Here is a 22,883-nt window from a genome sequence, read left to right as displayed (position 1 = left end):
GCCACAATCAAGGAGACTACTTGATTGATAAGTTCGATGAACAACTTGAGATTAATTCTCAAGTATTCAAAGGAAATTCTCTTGAGGCAAGAGAGAGTGAATAAACTCATGAATATTTTATAAAATCTGAATTGTTCTTTAATGAATGAAAACCTAGGCTATATATAGCCTTACAGGACTCAAACCCTAGAATGTCCAATGGATGACCTTGCCCTTCATTAAGGGTGAAAATATCTAACAACTAATTGACTAAAATTAAGACTCTGAATTCGGCCGAAGTGAAGTGAAAATTGACCGAAATTATTAATGCTAACAAACAACTAATAATGGTAGATAAAACCCTAATTAGCAAGCTAGTGCTCCGTGAACTAGTCTTCACTTGGTTCTTCCATTTGAAGGAAAGTGTATAGAGTAGTTTCTCCATTATGTAATCCTTCAATGGTCCTCAAGTCATCACCAACTCGTTCTTGAATCGTGCAAACAAGAGCTTGAAGTGATTCTTGAATTCTCCTAGCACGCGCTCTTGTAATTGGACCACTGGGTATTTGCATGACCTGAGCACTAGAAGTTTGAGCAGTCTTGAGCCCCTCCTCATTACATGGTGAAACCTGCAAAACTTGACAAATTGTTAGTAGAAAATGCCTCACTTGCTCCCTTAAGTGTTTCACTCCTCTCGTGTTGTGTTTTCACTCAAGTGCTTATATCACTCTAATGCTCTCACCAATTCACTTCTCAAGCCACTTGATTGTTTCCTTTGAAGAAATTAGAAATTTTCTCAGAGAAGTTCAATCGAACCTTAATCAAATAGTATCCAATTGTACCAAAGGAACAAGAAGCAAGAGTAGAAACGGAAAGCTCAAGTAATGAATTCGATAAGGAATGGAATGTCCAAGTACAATGATGGAGTTTCCCAACTGTTTACTTAATTTCCTAATTGATTTTGGGAACCAAGGTAGGTGTTGGATTTATTTGGAAAATTCCTTAAAGTCGGCTAACCAAAATCAGAATTGTTACCAAAAAATTTCCAGATTTCGTACCCCTTAACCTTCCTTAAAATTGGCTATACCAAATCAGGGTTATTTCCAAAAATTTTCCAGATTTCCTTCTCCTTATGCCTTTCCTAAAGTCGGCTGGTCAACCAAGTGTAAACAGATTTTGGTAGCTTCCTATTCTACCCGAAACTATCCTCCAAAAAATTCCAGAATTTCCTCTTCTTAAATCCCTCTCAAAGTCGGCTAGAACTTCCTAAAAAATTGTCCAGATTTGGTAGCTTCTAAATTTTCCAGAATTTCCTCTTCTTAAAGCCGATCCTTACCCCCCAAAATTTTTGTCCCTTACTCTCCCTCAACAAACAAACAATTCGGCCCCCCTCCTCTTTGCTCGACACAAGGACAGTTTTGACTCTTGGTCCTAAGCAATGGCGTCACAAGATAATGCAAGTGATGTTACACAAGAATTCCCCAACCGGCTTGCCCAAGAAACCTCCAAGAAATTTTCTCCCAAAACAAGGAAGCCCTGTATGGATGCAAGAGCGTACAAGAAACTTTTTGTACGAAGGGAGGTACAAGTCTTCAAGAATCAAGATGATCAAGAATCTCAAAAATCTCAACGAGTGATACAAGTGATCAAGGCTCAAGATGCTCAAGATTTTCAAGAGGAGGTTGGTCAAAACTTTTGAGTATTCTTTTCTTGATGTAATTTTCTGGTTTGTTGGAACAATTGCAACAAGACAGAATTTGGCAAATAAAAATGTGGCTTCCTTCTTTGTTGTTTGCTACCCGAATGCCTTTTCTCTTTTCCTTTTTCTGTTTTTGTTTTTTTTTACTCTAAGAACACACAATTACTCGACTGTTTTTGGGTAAAAATTCCAGAATCTAATGTCAATCCAATGTTCTCCTTCAATCCTCCAATAATTATCAAGACATGTATCAAAGTTTCAAGACTTCAAGATTAGTTTCAAGAAACTCAAGAAACCCTAGATTATGGTAGTCCCTCTCCAAGATTCCAACCCCAAACAAGTTTACCACAAAAATCAGTTTAGGAAATTAATGAAAACAACTTGGTGGAATAAACTAAAGTTTGGACAGATTTGGCAAGAAACTTGCGCCCAAGGAAACCCTAGTTGCAAGTGAAAACCCTAGCCGTCGCGACAAATTTTTTTTTTTTTTTAATATTCAAACAGAATATGCCAGGTACACAACTCGGTTACACTTGAAGGCAGGCTTCAAGACAGAATCACACAACAAGTAATGCACGAAGTGGCTGCAAAGCAAAAGAAAACAAAGAGCTACGCAACAAGAACAAACAAAGCCAGACAAAATTTTTTTTTTTTTTGTAAAAATAATCGGACTTGACACAAAGAGAGACACAACCAGTTTTGCAAGATAAAATTTACTAGAAAGCTTACGAACAAACTCAACAGGATATACTTGATGTCGTCGACTAGCTCTGGATACCAACTGATGTGCGGCAGATCTAGACGAACACCAAGTTGGGATGATTTGCGGAACTTTGACCCTTCTAGAATCACAAGCCACGAACTAAGGAGATTCCTTAACCCAAGACTAGCAAATTTAGTGAACCAGAAGTATAGTTAGAAGAACGCCACAATCAAGGACACTACTTGATTGATAAGTTCGATGAACAACTTGAGATTAATTCCCAAGTATTCAAAGGAAATTCTCTTGAGGCAAGAGAGAGTGAATAAACTCACGAATATTTTATAAAATCTGAATTGTCCTTTAATGAATGAAAACCTAGGCTATATATAGCCTTACAGGACTCAAACCCTAGAATGTCCAATGGACGACCTTGCCCGTCATTAAGGGTGAAAATATCTAACAACTAATAATGGTAAATAAAACCCTAATTAGCAAGCTAGTGCTCCGTGAACTAGTCTTCACTTGGTTCTTCCATTTGAAGGAAAGTGTATAGAGTAGTTTCTCCATTATGTAATCCTTCAATGGTCCTCAAGTCATCACCAACTCGTTCTTGAATCGTGCAAACAAGAGCTTGAAGTGATTCTTGAATTCTCCTAGCACGCGCTCTTGTAATTGGACCACTGGGTATTTGCATGACCAGAGCACTAGAAGTTTGAGCAGTCTTGAGCCCCTCCTCATTAGTCCCCTCCTCTTGAAGGCGATTTGTCCTCAAATCAAACTCATCGTCTGCATGAAAAGGACTCAAGTCAGATACATTAAAAGTAGCATGTACCCCACAACATGATGCTTCTGGTATAGGTATTGGCGCTGTTTTACTTCAAGAGGGCCGCCCAGTTGCCTACTTTAGCGAGAAGTTGAATGGAGCTGCTCTAAACTACTCAACCTATGATAAAGAACTAATGGCCTTAGTGCGAGCTCTACAAACATGACAACATTACCTTCGCCCTCGTGAGTTTGTCTTGCACACAGATCATGAGTCGCTCAAGCATATCAAGTCCCAAGATGTGACAGCCCCACCTTACCCTAAGGCGAACCAAAGGGTTCGGCGGACCGCCTGCCCAGCTCTCGCCAGGACTAACGGTTCGGTATAGAACGAACTAATACATCCCGAAACTTACCAACGCGGGTAAACAAATCAAAATGTTAAAATTACAAAAAAAATAAAATTGAAGTCGGCTATGAATAGTAACCGACCCGTCAGAACCCAACCAAATACCAAGCAAACATTCCCATCTTGAAACTTAGCATTTACAAGCCAAAGTGGCATACAAAAGTATTCAAAAGTGGATACATGTCTGGTTTGCCAAATCAAAAGAAAAACAGTTCCCAAAAGTACATTTAGGATTTTAATACATGAGCTATACAAAAGATATGTTCAACTAGCTCAATTTGGCAGCCATTTGTCAAATCCAGTCCAAAAGTATTTATTTTCCTGTAAGGAAAACAAAAAGGAACAGAAAGGGGTGAGCTTGCGCTCAATGAGGTACCAAACATATAGCAGAAAAATCATGGCATTGCACACTTAACAAATCAGATACACATGCCAGATGTAAAGTAAAGTAACTAATGATTCACATAGGAAGGATACAGGTGGCTCTCAGGAGCCAGCTTTCCAGCGCAGTACTTGATCCAAGCCGGTTGACTCTCCGTCAACGTATATAGAACCAACGTCCGTAGACCCCACTTTACACCGAATCCCGTTCACCAAACACCCCTTTACCGGGCCCGCTCACCGCAAACGAACAGAAATGGTAATACTCGAGTATACCGGAATCAAGGTCTCAATACCCAAAGATCCAAAACAGACTACCGTGGTTCGTTATCTAATCGTCCAGGCCCTTGCCGGCCCGACTCGAATAACTTAGCCACAGGATTTGAGCTCATAGGTCACAGAAATCCGAACAGATGCAGACACAGATAACAGATTCAAATTTTGCATAGTAAATTGGCATATGAACAGACAAGAGAACGAGTGTGATAAAGTACAACCTCGTCTCAAACAAATTAAACAGATTGCAGAGCAGAAATCAAGTTAAACAGCAATGGAGGGGAGTGGTACACTCACCGATTCAAGTACAGATACCTCAAAAGTTTTCACTTCGGATTGGCTTTAATCGCCAAGAAAGCCTAAAATAATCAAAATAAACCAATTGAAGGTTTCATATCCAAAATCGAGTGAACGGAATGCACAAGTGAGGCTCGACTACACGTCGTACGCCTTGCCAAATAAATAGTAATGCAAGGGTGGAAAACATGATTTTCTTGGAAACGAAAAGGTAACATGAAGACCTAAGCGCAAACAACCCAAAAGCCCTTCGCTCAAATCACAAGTAAATCCAACTTGCCTTTAAGTAAAATTTCGGCAGCATATCCCTTGTGTTTACCTATTTTCCAGCCATCATGGCTTCATTAATTCCTCAAATCAGTCTCAACATCTCACACAAAATTCATCTCATTTCCCAAAAGCCGTTCACTAGGCTCAAAGTAGTACAAGTACAAAAGTTAGCTAGGAAATGACCGGAATGAAAACAATCCCTAAAACATGCAAACAAATACAAGGAGACTCGATAAGGAGTCATAAACCAATGCCAAATATGACCCCAATAGGGTTCCATAAACATATACAAACATTAAAGAAACCAGAAAATTCGAACATGCAATTAACTTTGGCCCTGAAAAAAAAACAGGTTTTGACTTTACTTTGCGGTAATAGCACCAAATGCACTACGATTATCGGATGCGGGTGCAAGACCCACCATTTAGAAGCTAAAAGACAGGGCTACAACTTCACAGAAGGTCACTCAACCCATTTTTGAGTGCAAACAGGTCAAAAATGCAAGATACTTCATCAACAACGTAAAACAGATTCACCAAAACGCATTCTAGCGGAAACATCATAACTCAGGCTCTACAAGTCCAAATCCAGAAATTCCAAAACCATATGAAATCTAAGAAACAGGTATAAATTTCATCAGAAGGCCTCAACAACCAATTCGGAAGCAATTCCAGCCAAAACAACCAATTACAGTCGCAAATCCCAATTTCGGGTAAAACCAGAACAGCAATAGTAATTTCGACTTTTCTCACTCTACGCTACTCCGATTGACCTGAAATTTTGTAGGCACCTCTAAAATGTCATTATCTACAACTTTCATTTTTTAAGCCAAGGCTAATTTGGCCTCTATCTAGGACCAAAAAATTTCGGACAGAATGAAGAACCAAGAACCCTAATTTTCCAGAATTTCTTCCAAAACAGAAATTGATTGCAATTGTCCACTTTTCCACCTTCTAGATGCCTTATATACCATTTCCAATCATCATATATAGCTACACAATCATGTTCATATTAAAACAGAAAAATCCCCAAAAATAATAAAAGTTCATCAATTCAACCACAACTCAAGATATAACCCATAAATTTGAATCTTATACAACCACTAAGCATGATTTAAGCATCAAATAATGGAGGAGGGTGGTTCTTCATGACTTACCTTTAAAACAAGAGAGAGAGAGCTATGGGTCACCTCAACCTTCCAAATAACTTCACCAATCACCTCAAAATCACTAAGTGAAGAGGTTTTATGGAACAAAAGTAAGACTAAGTAGTTGTTTTGATGATTTGGAGCAAGATGAAATCAAGAACTTGGAGAGTTTTTTTTTCTTCTTCTTGTCAAGAGAGGTTCGGCCACAAGCTTGGAAGAAATGGAAGATTTTTAGTCAATTTTTGGGTTTATGTAATAAATGGTAAAAGGATAAATAGTAAATCAAATTGAAGATGGAATCTCTAAGTGACACATGTCACTTTCAGTAATTACTTGCCTAACTTTTGTCTCTCTCACACCAACCACTTGGTAACCTCTAAATATCTCATAACACCCGATAAAATAATTCCAGTATCCAAAACTTAACCTAGTTGGCCGAAATTTTCCGAACTTTTCGCACTAGTGGGTCCCACGTCCGGTATACGTTCTTAATTTCTCAAAATCTATTCGATACTAGAAAAATCATCTAAAAACTATATCCGCTCCTTAAAATTATATAAAAAAATTTTCTAATCACCAAAATGCAGAAAAGAAGCCATGAAAAATTCTAAAACCTAGAAAATGAAAATTACGGGTTCTCACACAAGACAAGTTGAGTAAGCGGCATGCACGATGGATTACCTTCATTGACAGTTTTACCTTTGTGATCAAATACAAGACAGGTAAGACGAATGTCGTGGCTGATGCACTCTCGCGAAGACACACTTATCACTACATTAGATGCTAAGTTGCTTGATTTTGAATTCCTTAAAGAACTTTATGCAACTGACTCAGATTTTGGGGAGATTTTTTCCTCCTTGCCACGACACGCTCGTGAGCATTATTTCGTCTCTCAGGGGTTCTTATACTACAAGGACAAGCTTTGCATTCCCAAGAGCTCCATGCGCACACTCTTAGTAAGAGAATCTCATGGAGGAGGGCTAATGGGACACTTCGGCATTGCCAAGACCTTAATGATTCTCCAAGAACATTTCTTCTGGCCACGTATGAGGAGTGACGTGGAACGCCACATTGAAAGGTGTGTGACTTGTCACCAAGCAAAATCAAAGGTACACCCTTATGGTCTCTATACGCCTTTGCCAATTCCACATGAACCATGGGTTGATCTGTCAATGGATTTTGTGCTTGGACTACCTAGGACTAGAAAAGGACATGATTCAATCTATGTGGTAGTTGACCGCTTCTCCAAAATGGCCCATTTTATTCCTTGTCTTAAAACAGATGATGCTAAGCATGTTGCAGATTTATTCTTTCGTGAGATAGTTAGATTACATGGCATGCCACGCACTATTGTTTCTGATAGGGACGCCAAATTCCTTAGCTATTTTTGGAAAACTTTGTGGTGTAAACTAGGTACTAAATTGCTATTTTCTACTTCTAGCCACCCACAAACTGATGGTCAAACCGAAGTTGTTAATAGGACTTTATCTACCCTATTGCGCGCAATTATTAAAAAGAACATTAAATCTTGGGAAGATTGCTTACCACATGTGGAATTTGCATACAATCGCACTGTCCATTCTGCTACACATTATTCGCCGTTTGAAGTTGTGTATGGCTTTAACCCTCTCACACCTTTGGATTTAACTCCTTTACCTGTTCATGAGAGAGTTAACTTGGATGGTAAGAACAAAGCTGCATATGTCCGTGAGTTACACACTAAGGTGCGAGCCAACATCGAGAAGCGTACACTTCAATACATCCACAGTGCCAACAAGGGGCGGCGCAAGATGATCTTTGAGCCTGGCGATTGGGTATGGATACACATGCGCAAAGAGAGGTTCCCAGTCAAAAGCCTTAGTAAGCTATTCCCACGGGGAGATGGTCCATTCCAAGTCCTGGAGCGTATAAATGACAATGCCTACAAACTTGAACTTCCAGGTGAGTATGGGGTACATGCTACTTTTATTGTATCTGACTTGAGTCCTTTTCATGCAGACGATGAGTTTGATTTGAGGACAAATCGCCTTCAAGAGGAGGGGACTAATGAGGAGGGGCTCAAGACTGCTCAAACTTCTAGTGCTCTGGTCATGCAAATACCCAGTGGTCCAATTACAAGAGCGCGTGCTAGGAGAATTCAAGAATCACTTCAAGCTCTTGTTTGCACGATTCAAGAATGAGTTGGTGATGACTTGAGGACCATTGAAGGATTACATAATGGAGAAACTACTCTATACACTTTCCTTCAAATGGAAGAACCAAGTAAAGACTAGTTCATGGAGCACTAGCTTCCTAATTAGGGTTTTATTTACCATTATTAGTTGTTTGTTAGCATTAATAATTTCGGTCAATTTTCACTTCACTTTGGCCGAATTCAGAGTCTTAATTTTAGTCAATTAGTTGTTAGATATTTTCACCCTTAATGAAGGGCAAGGTCGTCCATTGGACATTCTAGGGTTTGAGTCCTGTAAGGCTATATATAGCCTAGGTTTTCATTCATTAAAGAACAATTCAGATTTTATAAAATATTCGTGAGTTTATTCACTCTCTCTTGCCTCAAGAGAATTTCCTTTGAATACTTGAGAATTAATCTCAAGTTGTTCATCGAACTTATCAATCAAGTAGTCTTCTTGATTGTGGCGTTCTTCTATCTATACTTTTGGTTCACTAAATTTGCTAGTCTTGGGTTAAGGAATCTCCTTAGTTCGTGGCTTGTGATTCTAGAAGGGTCAAAGTTCCGCAAATCATCCCAACTTGGTGTTCGTCTAGATCCGCTGCACATCACTCAAGGGCCTCCGTAAATGTGTTCACTTGTACCGCCGCTAATGCTTTTTGGATTACTAAATTTAATCCCTGAATAAACCATCTTACTCTTCGCCGTTCTGTGGCCACCAATTCAGAAGCAAACTTGGATAGTCTTGTATATTTCGTTTCATATTCGGCCACACTTAGCGTTCTCTGGCGTAGCCCAATAAACTCCTCTTCTCTCCTCTCTTGGACTAAAGGAGGGAGGTACTTCTCGTTAAATTCCCTTATGAAATTCGCCCATGTCCAACCGGTCTGTTCTCTTTCCCACTTTGCTCTAATCACGTTCCACCATGCTCGGGCCGGTCCCTCAAATTGGAACACTGCAAAGTTCACTTGCCTTTGCTCAGTGTAGTTTAGAACTGTGAAGATGTTAACCATGGTTTCTACCCATTGTTCAGCTACGTCCGGATCGGGCCCTCCAAGGAATTTTGGAGGAGCAAACTTCTGGAACCTTTCAAGAGCCTTGTCTTCTCCGATTTCAGGGTTCTGCGGTTGATTCACGGCCATTTGGCCTTGTTGATCCACCAGTCGTGCCAAAATATTCGTCATCTGTTGCATCGCCGTCGCCATTTGGTCTCCGGCTTCGACCCTTGGTCCTTGCTCTTGTTCAACTCTGATTTCCTCTTATTCTCTTGGCTCCTGGGCTCGCTTAGTCCCACAGCCACGATCTCGTCCTTGACTACGTCTTCCCTCCACATATATTTTCCCCTCTTTTCACTTTTTTTTTAAATTAATTTAATGAATAAACGAAATAAGGTGACTAAAGTAACCAAAATTTAGGGCACCAAATACCCAAATAAACATTTACACACATAACACACCACATAAACAGATCAAGCAAATAAATAATCAAATATACAAATACGTCTCAAGTCAGACAGATATTTATATACACAAATACACAACTGACGGCATGTAGCGACAATATACGGGCGAATCAAAAGAAAAGGGATATATCGTCCCACACCCAGTTAGAATAACCCCGTCTGGTCTCTCACGTCACTTTCTATCCGACTCGATGTCCATTAACCTCTTATACTCATTCTAGCCAGGCAAAGCCTGTTCATATTCCCAAAATGCAAATCTCAAGTACTTAGTACCGTCTCAACTCTGGAGTACTCAGGCACAAGAATCCGAAATAAGATAATTCACCTTTCGAGCTGGCCAGTCCCAAGAGTAAACTATCTACAATCGAAATTCCTACCCGACGTACCTATCTATGATCCTTAGATACTACGGAAAGATTTCGGGCCTATGACATTCGTAATTCAAAGCTTATGCTGGAACGAGTACTTAATCCTTCATACCTATTCACCACTCAGTCCAGGCTCACTCCGCGCAGAGATCACGCGAACCAGGCTCTGATACCACCTGTAACAGCCCCACCTCCCCCTAAGGCGAACCAAAGGGTTCGGCGGACCGCCTGCCCAGCTCTCGTTGGGACTCGGTCGTTCAGTCAAGCAAATCAGAAATAAAACCACAAGAAAGAGCAAAACAAGGATCCAAAACTTAAAACAAAAATTATATACATTGTTATCTCAGAAGGAAGTACAACCGTCGAATATACAAAGGTTCTCAATTCACCATACAACCAGCCCGTGCCAAGCACTAGGACGAGAACCATTACAAAACCAAAGAACTAGACCAAGCTAGTCTATACAGAGCTCTCATCCTTGCTCGCCTTCCCCTGTTAAGGAAAACAAAACTAAAGGGATGAGCTAAAAGGTCAGTGAGGTTCCAAACGCATAAGCAGCAATCCATCCAAAACATTAAATATAAAATTTCAATAATTCAAATAACATTTACAATGGAAAGCGACAATAACACATACACTAAAAGGATACTGGCTCACAAGGAGCCATTTGTTCGTTCGTTCGTTCGTTCGTTCGTTCTCCTGACATTTCCCCTTATTCCTCCATTCACTTGAAAATGCATTTTTGCAAGTAAAACCCTCGTTCGTTCGTTCATTTCATTCACCCCCTTCCCAGACATTGGCCGGGCTCTACCAGACTTCAAGGTAATACTCGAGTATACCAAACGTTCACACCCAGGGTCACCATATCGCCCGACCGAGTCCGCTTCTGGCTCGAGTCGATCGGTAACGAAGGGTAGGGCCCAATTCAGCCAAACAGCTTACATTCATGCGCAACTAGCATTTAATCATTAATCATTGAAAACTTCACATTTATTTAGGTCAAGTGCGCTAAAGTACACACTCACCTAGAAAACTCGTTTTAACAATCATTGAAAGCACTTAACACATTATCAATCAATAATAACAAGCCAATAAGTCAAGGAAATATAACAAACAAGGAACACTCACCTAGTTATGCAAAATAACGTGCAAAATATCCTTCCGGATATTACCCTTAGTCACCAATGAAACCTAAGATTGAACAAGAGAACATATTACAGTTTATCGAGCAAAACATTTAAGGGGAAACGAAGAAACCCGACTAATTAGGAGTAAAACGTGTAAAGATGACTTTCAAGTAAAAAGAGGGTTGTTTGGACCCAAGGGTGAAAATAACTAGGGTTTCAAAATCAATCGCAAAACCAAGCTCAAAAGGCTTATAGATTTCCAACGGAAATCATTTGACCAACGACAAATCAAAAGACAAATAGATAGGCTAAGAAAATATTCTTTTGGAATCGTAAAGAATCGTTTGTATGACTAAAAGTCACTATATATTCAAGTAGAGGTTATATAACAAGGGTTTTGATGAAAATCATATGTAAAAGGAGGACTCTTAAAACCGTACTTGAAAGTAGTTCACTTGTGGCCGATAAAACCCTAACTCATACTTCTATATTTTGGGTACGGAGTAAGTAAACATTTGGCGTTTCAAATCGAAGAGGTATCATGTTTTGGAATGGTAAAACGGTCATAGTATTTGCCAAACGAAAATATACAAATTCAAATAGAAACTTAGCCCTCGAGCGAAAATTTGGGCAGCATGCCCTTTGTGTTTACCTAATTTTCTAGTCATTTTGGCTTCATTATTTTTCTCATTCAAGCCCAAGTTTATACACAACACAAATGCATTTCAATAGCCATTCCATAGGCTCAAGACAATACAAGGACATAAATCAACTAATAACAAATGCGGAAATGAAGTTTACAAAAGACAGATTTGATAGGGTTTTACGGAAAGGACACATCCGAGGCTACGCTTATCGAATTGGTGTGAAACTTATACCATTTCGAAGCTAAGACAAAGGCCTAAAACTTTCATGAAGATCACTTGGTCAAATTTCCAGTGTAACCTAATCAAATTCCAAGTTCACCGAACCAGGTTCCAACTAATCGGCTAATTAACCATACTACATTTAAATGGCCATATCCCAGGCTACCAAAGTCCGTTTAAGGCGTTCTTTGAGGCGTTTAAAAGCTAAGACAGAGTACTAAAACTTCCATGTTTTGGAAAATGGCTAAATCAGCACGGATCATAGTGACTAAACACAGTCAATTGGATGAACTGTCCAAAACGGATCACTGGAAATAGCCTAGGGCAGCGAGGGTATTTTAGTCTTTTCACAGGATACGTTGCTCCGATTGAGCTAAATTTTTGTAGGCAACTATAAAATGCCATTTTATACAACTTTAATGTTTTATGCCAAGCCTAATTCGGCCTCTAACCACACGAACTGGAACCGGACAGAACAGGGTGAAATTTTTCCAGAAATCTGGAATTTTTGGTTTCATTGGTAACTTTCTTCATTTCTTGCTTCACTTGCTACCAAAACCCCCTATATAATATTGGATCCAACATATATTAACCATACATCAAGTATAGGCAGCAATCCATCAAACCCTAATTCATGTAACTAAAAGGAAAAACACCCAAAACATGATAACAACCATCATTCACCACAAATTTGAGATGCTAAGCTAATTTAAACAAGATCAAGAGTAAGAAATGGGGAAATCATCATCCTTACCTTGCTTAAGTGCTTACCAAGAGCAACCCTAGCTTCCCCTTCAAAATTTCACCAACACCTCACTAAATAAACACTCAAGGATAGCTTTAATCGGTTTAGTTTTCTTTCTTTCTCACTTGGTGGCAAGATTCAAGAAGAAATGGAGCAATTTTCCCTTGGTGTTTTTTCCTCTCTCTCTCTCGGCCAAGATGCAGGAAAAATGAAGAAGAAAGATGGCTCCAAGTGATAAGAAGGTTGGACAATTGGTCTTGGTCAAGACCCTTAATGGTGTGACACTTGTCACTACCAATTGCCAAGCAAAATTTTATTTTTCTTTCTTGCAATTTCAGCCCCCAAAATTCGGTCAAGGCTAGCTGGAAATTAAGGAGATATTTTGCTCAAATATTAATGAGCTTGTATGGTAAGAAAGTGGTGGTCAAGCGGTGTTCAATCGGTAGTGCACGGTTCACGTCGGTTCGCACCGTTTTTCCTTAAATCACACATACTAGGGTTTTTTACTTCCTATCACTAACTTTTTATCATTTCTTCTAATCACATATTATTTCTCACCCAAAAGTCACTCTTAAGATCCAAATTTGATCCTCGCTCCGTACCGGATGATTACGCGACGGATACACGAAAAAAATCTATTTCACTTCGAATTGAAATCGGAAAGGAAAACCCTAATTTCCTATGATCATTGGCACTTTTTCTAGGGTGATTAAGTAGCAATATGGCATAGAATAATAATTTTCAAATTATTTTGAAATAAAAGGAAATTTTCAAGAAATATGCAAGGAATTTGCATGTCCTCACACTCTCTCCCCCTTAAGAGAATTTCGTCCTCGAAATTTTACCTTCAATTGCCTCAGACGAGTCCAGAACTTGTCGGTTGTCTAAAGCATAAACCTTTGCCGGTACACTAGTTCGTTTCCCTCTTTCATTCACTTGTGATTTAGCTCCATCCAGTTGCAGAGTATTGTTTTCACGTGACTGTCTCCTCGGATAGTTGCTAAATTGATGATCCCCACTTCCGCAAATTAAACATTTCCGTCCTTTTCTCCAACAATTGCTTTCGACATGATTTGCCTTTCCACAGTATCCATAGACCATGTGAGAAGCCATCTTTTGGCTTTCTTGAAAACTTTTCCCAGGTCCGATTTGGCTTTCTATAGTAGACCTTTCATCTACCGCCCCTAATGTCCATGGTGGGCGGAGTAACGGTTTCACTTTCTGCACTTTAGGAGGTGTTATTGTTTCACTTAATTCCTCCACTACACTGCCCGATGTACCCATTTTCCGGGTCTGGGAGGCTTTTATCTGTGTCTTTGCAGTCTCGATTCTTTGAGTTTTCTCAAGGGCCTCCGTAAACGTGTTCACTTGTACCGCCGCTAATGCTTTTTGGATTTCCAAATTTAATCCCTGTATAAACCGTCTTACTCTTCGCCGTTCTGTGGCCACCAATTCAGAAGCAAACTTGGATAGTCTTGTATATTTCGTTTCATATTCGGCCACACTTAGCGTTCCCTGGCGTAACCCAATAAACTCCTCCTCTCTCCTCTTTTGGACTAAAAGAGGGAGGTACTTCTCGTTAAATTCCCTTTTGAAATTCGCCCATGTCCATACGGTCTGTTCTCTTTCCCGCTTTGCTCTAATCACGTTCCACCGTGGTCGGGCCGGTCCCTCAAATTGGAACACTGCAAAGTTCACTTGCCTTTGCTCAGTGTAGTTTAGAGCTGTGAAGATGTTAACCATGGTTTCTACCCATTGTTCAGCTACGTCCGGATCGGGCCCTCCAAGGAATTTTGGAGGAGCAAACTTCTGGAACCTTTCAAGAGCCTTGTCTTCTCCGATTTCAGGGTTCTGCGGTTGATTCACGGCCATTTGACCTTGTTGATCCACCAGTCGTGCCAAAATATTCGTCATCTGTTGCATCGCCATCGCCATTTGGTCTCCGGCTTCGACCCTTGGTCCTTGCTCTTGTTCAACTTTGATTTCCCTTTCTTCTCTTGGCTCCTGGGCTCGCTTAGTCCCACAGCCACGATCTCGTCCTTGACTACGTCTTCCCTCCATATATATTTTCCCCTCTTTTTTCTTTTTTTTTTTTTAAAAAAAATTAATTTAATGAATAAACGCAATAAGGTGACTAAAGTAACTAAAATTTAGGGCGTCAAATACCCAAATAAACATTTACACACATAACACACCACATAAACAGATCAAGGAAATAAATAATCAAATATACAAATACGTCTCAAGTCAGACAGATATTTATATACATAAATACACAACTGACGGCATGTATCGACAATATACGGGCGAATCAAAAGAAAAGGGATATATCGTCCCACACCCAGTTAGAATAACCCCGTCCGGTCTCTCACGTCACATTCAATCCGACTCGATGTCCATTAACCTCTTATACTTATTCTAGCCAGGCAAAGCCTGTTCATATTCCCAAAATGCAAATCTCAAGTACTTAGTACCGTCTCAACTCTGGAGTACTCAGGCACAAGAATCCGAAATAAGATAATTCACCTCTCGAGCTGGCCAGTCCCAAGAGTAAACTATCTACAATCGAAATTCCTACCCGACGTACCTATCTATGATCCTTAGATACTATGGAAAGATTTAGGGCCTATGACATTCGTAATTCATAGCTTATGTTCGAACGAGTACTTAATCCTTCATACCTATTCACCACTCAGTCCAGGCTCACTCCGCGTAGAGACCACGCGAAGCAGGCTCTGATACTGTGACGACCCCACCTCCCCCTGAGGCGTACCAAAGGGTTTGGCGGACCGCCTGCCCAGCTCTCGCCAGGACTCACTCACTCAAATCACGTACACACATCCATGGACCATAAATAACATCCACAATTCAAGCTTATAATTTACATTGATAGAGATCAGGGTACAAAATCTCGATATACTTAAACTAGTTCAAAACATATACAATCCAAATACAAAATGTTCCATTCGAGGAATAGCGCGAGTACAAGTCAAAAGTTAAAAGTCAAACAACTATACTACGCTAGTCTTTACATATCTCACGCCTCGCTCGTACCCTTGTAAGGAAAACAAATAACGTGGTATGAGCTAAAAGCCCAGTGAGGTTCCAAATAGCAAATTGACCATTATTTATAAGTACAAGTTTTCGATATAGCAAAGTAAGGAGCATGAAGAGTTCATAAATGTGAGCAATAACACGTCAAGTAGAAATCTCAAAATGAGCGAGTGTAAAAGTTTTTCAAAATCAACAATAATCCAATAAGCAATAATCAATCCAAAGCATAAGGATACGGATGGCCCTCAGGAGCCAACTTCCATTCATCATCAGGAGCTTGATCGCGTAGTAGTTGACACTCCGTCAACTTTCAAGTAAAGGAACCAATCCAGTAGAGCACCACTTACACGACTCTCCGTCCACCATTCACACCCCCTACTGGGCCCAAAATCCTCAATAAACATGGGTGGTAATACTCGAGTATACCGATTAGCCGAGGAGGTATCACTCCACTCGACAAAATAAGAGACCCAGGGTTCGTTACCCAATCGACCAAGCCCTTGCCGGCTCGACTAGAGTAACTCGCCACAGGGTTTCTGGAATTCCAGGAAGTGCGCACATCAAGTATATCAAGTCAATTGCAATCAATAAACAAGTATATCACGTAAGGGCAAGTGCGATAAAGTACACTCTTGCCCTGTCAATTCACGTATATAACAAGTACTCATATTGGTCACGTATCCAGTTCAAGTATCTAGTGCAATTCAGTATTTGAAAGCACTCACCACAAGATATAGTGCCTTTACTGGTCACTTTCAGGTTATACTCCGAGTTCGGAGTCCAAATCTGCGATAAAACTCAATTTGAGAACTTTGAAACATGACTAGAGTTCGAAACTTAGACGTTTCATTCAATAAGAATCAAGAAATTGAAATTCACTTGGACAGTAGTCGTGAAACACTTGCTCGCCTTTTTAAACAGTAAAACTTTGTAATATTTATACTTGAAATTGTCTTGCGAGTTGAAAGTACAAGGAAAACATACTTCGAGCAATCATTATTTCATTTCTCAAGGGTACAAGTTCGTCCAAGTCCTAACGTACAACACTCAAGAAACATAGTGGCCAAGGTTCTCGCTAGTTCAAGTAATAAGTACTTAACCTTCACTCAAGTCACTAATATAGTTTTCTAGTCCTCGAGTAAAAATTCGGGCAGCATGCCCTTTGTGTTTACCTAATTTTCCAGCCTTTTAGGCTTCATGGTTTTTCTCAAACACAACCCAACATTATACATATCAGCAATTCATGTCAAGAGCCGTTCCATAGGCTCACAATATCATAATAACAAGAATCGTATTAAGTACAAGTGCAGAAATTCAATTTAGTTCAAAACAGATTTGAGGTACAAATACGGAAATAACATATCCGAGGTTACGCTTATCGGATTAAAACGAAACCTACTCCGTTTCGAAGCTAAGACACAGAGCTACAACATTCATGAAGGTCACTTAGTCTAGTTCCTAATGTAACTCAGTCAAATTCTCGAATTACTAAACCAGAAACCAATTCGTCGGCTGTTTAAATGCAGAACACTGTAATGGTCATAACTCAGTGTACAAAAGTCCAATTCAGGTGTTCTTTGAGGCATTTTAAAGCTACTTCAGAACACTACAACTTTCATGTTTTGGCTCAGAGCTAAATCAGTACGGCTCCTAGAAAAAAAACGTGATAAACTGGACTTAACTGATGAAACGGACTGCTGGGAAATATTTAAAACAGTAAGGGTATTTTGGACTTTTCACATCCTACGTTGCTCCGATTGAGCTGAAATTTTGTAGGAACCTATAAAATGTCATTATCTACAACTTGTCTTCTTTGACCTAAGGCCAAATCAGCCTCTAACACACAGATACAAATTCGGACAGAATGTAAGCAAGAATTTCCAGAAATCTGAAATCTTTAGTTTTTAGTGGAACTTTCCTAAATTTCTTGGTCTAATCACTACCACAACACCTTATGAAACCTCAATTGCAACATATAAGCATCTTACAACAATTTGGGCAGAATTTCCATAAGCCCTAGTTCATCAAATAAATTGGGGAAAAACCTCTAAAACATGCTAATCATCCATGATTCCACCACTATAATCAACTACTAAACTTAATTTAACAAAATTGAAAGCAAAACTTAGAGAGATAAGCTCTCTTACCTTGAATAGAGGACACAAAGAGTAGCCCAAGCTTTCTCTTTCCAAAATTTCACCACAAATCACTAACTAAACACTCAAAGGTGAGTTTAATCGGTTTATTTCCTTAGTTTTCTCACTTTGTAGCTAGAAATCAAGAAGAAATGAAGAAGTTTTTCTCTTGGTCTTTCCCTCTCTCTCTTATTTCGGTTATGGAGCAGAAAAATGAAGGAAATGGAGCTTAACTTGTCTTATAAGGAAGTAAGAAGATTAAGGCTAATTGTGTCCACAATTTTTGGCCAACACTTGGACTAATCTTGTCCACAAATTTTTCTCTTTCTTCCCTTACATTTCTAGCCTTATAATTTCGGTCAAACCAGCTGCAAATTAGGAAGATATTTTGTGCAATAGTCAATAAGCTTGTTTGGTAAGAAAAATGGTGGTCAAGCGGTGCGTTCAATGGGTAGTGCGCGGGACCCGCCGGTTCGTGCCGTTTTTCTTAAAAACTCACGTACTAGGTTTTTTTTTCTTCCCATTCACTATCCTTATATCATTGCTACTACTCACACATTATTTTTCACTTAAAAGTCACTTTTAATCCCCAAATTGATCCCTGGCCAGTACCGAAAATTTATCCGGCGGAAATCGCGAAAATCCTAATTTTGCTCAAATCTTGAAACCGAAGTGTAAAACCCTATTTTCCAGGTTCATCTGCACTTATTGTTGAACAATTGGGTAGTAGGGCTTTAATAAATAATAATTTTCAAATAAAAGGAAATTTTTAAGAAAACGTGAGGAATTTTCCAATTCCAATGATTAAATTTAGGGTTTCAATCAAAATGTGAGAGATTTAAGAGAACCGGTTAGTCACAAGTAAACTAGGGTTTTTGACTAAAATATTAGGGTTTCTAGTCTTTTAAAACAAAATAAGGTTTTAAATCAAACCCGAAGAAATATACTTTAATATTTTCTTCACAAACAACCTCCTAATATTCAGGATGTTACAATCTCCCCTCCTTAAAAGAATTTCGCCCTCGAAATTCCAACGGGTACTAAGAGTCGTTCAAAGTCAGTCAGGTACTAGAAATCACTCCAATCCCTTCTATATGACCTTATCATTTAGCAAAAAGCTAAGAAATAACCAAATAGAACATGCAAAAAGGGCTCAATTCACATAACTAGCCCTGAGTTGAAAGTAAAGTCTCAGATATTCGAAAAGTTTAGAACATGGCTTAGCCTCAAGTCGAAAATTTCTCAAGTCGAAAATTTTACCCCTGGCGGTGCTTGGAAACACAACAGGCAAAGCCTCACCAGAGAGTTTTAGTTCAACCGCTACAGAGGAGTAGTAGCTGGTCTACAGTCACACAAATACGAATAAGTTCAAAAGCAAGGTCAAAACAGGGTTCAAACATATAAGTTTAAAAGTAGATTCAATTACTTCAAGTTCAAGAAGCACGGGTACGAATAGGAACTCACTCGACTAGCCTCGACTAGCCTATACCCAGCAATTCACATTCTCAAACAGTCACCGAATTCAAATCCACATATAGGTCATGTTACTCAAGTGTAAAAATCAAATCAGGTCCATTACATGTACGTAAGAGCACACTCGCCAAAACAAGTTCAAGTCTCAAATGAGCTCATTTTAGTCTGTCTCAGACAGTTCAAGTACTGCAAACCCCTTTGATCAGTCCAATAATAAGGTTAAATGTTAGAATCATCCACGCTTTAACCTTTTCCATCAAAACTCACCTCAAGGGCAAACAAGATACAGACCCTTATTCTAACGCTCTTCACTATATGATACCCAAGTACAAGAACCCACAATAAGACAATTCACAACTCGAGCCGGCCGGTCCCAAGAGTAAATCATCCATATTAGAGATTCCTACCTGGCATAACTAACTAAGGTCTCCAACAATAGACAATTGTTTCACACTTAACAAGTCAATCCCCACAGTCCGAGAACCCTCTCCCGGCACGAGCTCAATAGGAGCTCTGATACCATCTGTGACGACCCCACCTCCCCCTGAGGCGTACCAAAGGGTTTGGCGGACCGCCTGCCCAGCTCTCGCCAGGACTCACTCACTCAAATCACGTACACACATCCATGGACCATAAATAACATCCACAATTCAAGCTTATAATTTACATTGATAGAGATCAGGGTACAAAATCTCGATATACTTAAACTAGTTCAAAACATATACAATCCAAATACAAAATGTTCCATTCGAGGAATAGCGCGAGTACAAGTCAAAAGTTAAAAGTCAAACAACTATACTACGCTAGTCTTTACATATCTCACGCCTCGCTCGTACCCTTGTAAGGAAAACAAATAACGTGGTATGAGCTAAAAGCCCAGTGAGGTTCCAAATAGCAAATTGACCATTATTTATAAGTACAAGTTTTCGATATAGCAAAGTAAGGAGCATGAAGAGTTCATAAATGTGAGCAATAACACGTCAAGTAGAAATCTCAAAATGAGCGAGTGTAAAAGTTTTTCAAAATCAACAATAATCCAATAAGCAATAATCAATCCAAAGCATAAGGATACGGATGGCCCTCAGGAGCCAACTTCCATTCATCATCAGGAGCTTGATCGCGTAGTAGTTGACACTCCGTCAACTTTCAAGTAAAGGAACCAATCCAGTAGAGCACCACTTACACGACTCTCCGTCCACCATTCACACCCCCTACTGGGCCCAAAATCCTCAATAAACATGGGTGGTAATACTCGAGTATACCGATTAGCCGAGGAGGTATCACTCCACTCGACAAAATAAGAGACCCAGGGTTCGTTACCCAATCGACCAAGCCCTTGCCGGCTCGACTAGAGTAACTCGCCACAGGGTTTCTGGAATTCCAGGAAGTGCGCACATCAAGTATATCAAGTCAATTGCAATCAATAAACAAGTATATCACGTAAGGGCAAGTGCGATAAAGTACACTCTTGCCCTGTCAATTCACGTATATAACAAGTACTCATATTGGTCACGTATCCAGTTCAAGTATCTAGTGCAATTCAGTATTTGAAAGCACTCACCACAAGATATAGTGCCTTTACTGGTCACTTTCAGGTTATACTCCGAGTTCGGAGTCCAAATCTGCGATAAAACTCAATTTGAGAACTTTGAAACATGACTAGAGTTCGAAACTTAGACGTTTCATTCAATAAGAATCAAGAAATTGAAATTCACTTGGACAGTAGTCGTGAAACACTTGCTCGCCTTTTTAAACAGTAAAACTTTGTAATATTTATACTTGAAATTGTCTTGCGAGTTGAAAGTACAAGGAAAACATACTTCGAGCAATCATTATTTCATTTCTCAAGGGTACAAGTTCGTCCAAGTCCTAACGTACAACACTCAAGAAACATAGTGGCCAAGGTTCTCGCTAGTTCAAGTAATAAGTACTTAACCTTCACTCAAGTCACTAATATAGTTTTCTAGTCCTCGAGTAAAAATTCGGGCAGCATGCCCTTTGTGTTTACCTAATTTTCCAGCCTTTTAGGCTTCATGGTTTTTCTCAAACACAACCCAACATTATACATATCAGCAATTCATGTCAAGAGCCGTTCCATAGGCTCACAATATCATAATAACAAGAATCGTATTAAGTACAAGTGCAGAAATTCAATTTAGTTCAAAACAGATTTGAGGTACAAATACGGAAATAACATATCCGAGGTTACGCTTATCGGATTAAAACGAAACCTACTCCGTTTCGAAGCTAAGACACAGAGCTACAACATTCATGAAGGTCACTTAGTCTAGTTCCTAATGTAACTCAGTCAAATTCTCGAATTACTAAACCAGAAACCAATTCGTCGGCTGTTTAAATGCAGAACACTGTAATGGTCATAACTCAGTGTACAAAAGTCCAATTCAGGTGTTCTTTGAGGCATTTTAAAGCTACTTCAGAACACTACAACTTTCATGTTTTGGCTCAGAGCTAAATCAGTACGGCTCCTAGAAAAAAAACGTGATAAACTGGACTTAACTGATGAAACGGACTGCTGGGAAATATTTAAAACAGTAAGGGTATTTTGGACTTTTCACATCCTACGTTGCTCCGATTGAGCTGAAATTTTGTAGGAACCTATAAAATGTCATTATCTACAACTTGTCTTCTTTGACCTAAGGCCAAATCAGCCTCTAACACACAGATACAAATTCGGACAGAATGTAAGCAAGAATTTCCAGAAATCTGAAATCTTTAGTTTTTAGTGGAACTTTCCTAAATTTCTTGGTCTAATCACTACCACAACACCTTATGAAACCTCAATTGCAACATATAAGCATCTTACAACAATTTGGGCAGAATTTCCATAAGCCCTAGTTCATCAAATAAATTGGGGAAAAACCTCTAAAACATGCTAATCATCCATGATTCCACCACTATAATCAACTACTAAACTTAATTTAACAAAATTGAAAGCAAAACTTAGAGAGATAAGCTCTCTTACCTTGAATAGAGGACACAAAGAGTAGCCCAAGCTTTCTCTTTCCAAAATTTCACCACAAATCACTAACTAAACACTCAAAGGTGAGTTTAATCGGTTTATTTCCTTAGTTTTCTCACTTTGTAGCTAGAAATCAAGAAGAAATGAAGAAGTTTTTCTCTTGGTCTTTCCCTCTCTCTCTTATTTCGGTTATGGAGCAGAAAAATGAAGGAAATGGAGCTTAACTTGTCTTATAAGGAAGTAAGAAGATTAAGGCTAATTGTGTCCACAATTTTTGGCCAACACTTGGACTAATCTTGTCCACAAATTTTTCTCTTTCTTCCCTTACATTTCTAGCCTTATAATTTCGGTCAAACCAGCTGCAAATTAGGAAGATATTTTGTGCAATAGTCAATAAGCTTGTTTGGTAAGAAAAATGGTGGTCAAGCGGTGCGTTCAATGGGTAGTGCGCGGGACCCGCCGGTTCGTGCCGTTTTTCTTAAAAACTCACGTACTAGGTTTTTTTTTCTTCCCATTCACTATCCTTATATCATTGCTACTACTCACACATTATTTTTCACTTAAAAGTCACTTTTAA

General features: G+C 39.3%; 2 long non-coding RNA genes across 2 annotated transcripts; both read right to left on the bottom strand.

Annotated features, from left to right (window-relative positions):
* Positions 1-15,531: 15,531 nt before the first annotated feature.
* On the bottom strand, positions 15,532-18,097 carry LOC140015540 (uncharacterized). Its single transcript, XR_011822195.1, has 2 exons — positions 17,866-18,097; positions 15,532-16,504 (listed from the first exon to the last, which is right to left on the bottom strand). It is a non-coding gene; the product is annotated as an uncharacterized lncRNA (long non-coding RNA).
* A 1,878-nt stretch (positions 18,098-19,975) lies between these two features.
* Positions 19,976-22,541, bottom strand: LOC140015539 (uncharacterized). The gene is made up of 2 exons (XR_011822193.1): positions 22,310-22,541; positions 19,976-20,948 (listed from the first exon to the last, which is right to left on the bottom strand). It is a non-coding gene; the product is annotated as an uncharacterized lncRNA (long non-coding RNA).
* Between the last annotated feature and the right edge of the window lie 342 nt (positions 22,542-22,883).

Source organism: Coffea arabica, chromosome 10e (assembly GCF_036785885.1).
Source record: "Coffea arabica cultivar ET-39 chromosome 10e, Coffea Arabica ET-39 HiFi, whole genome shotgun sequence".
In the NCBI taxonomy this organism is placed as follows: Eukaryota; Viridiplantae; Streptophyta; class Magnoliopsida; order Gentianales; family Rubiaceae; genus Coffea; species Coffea arabica.
The sequence above is the reverse complement of the archived record's forward strand: the minus strand, read 5'-3'. Positions and strand labels throughout refer to the sequence as shown.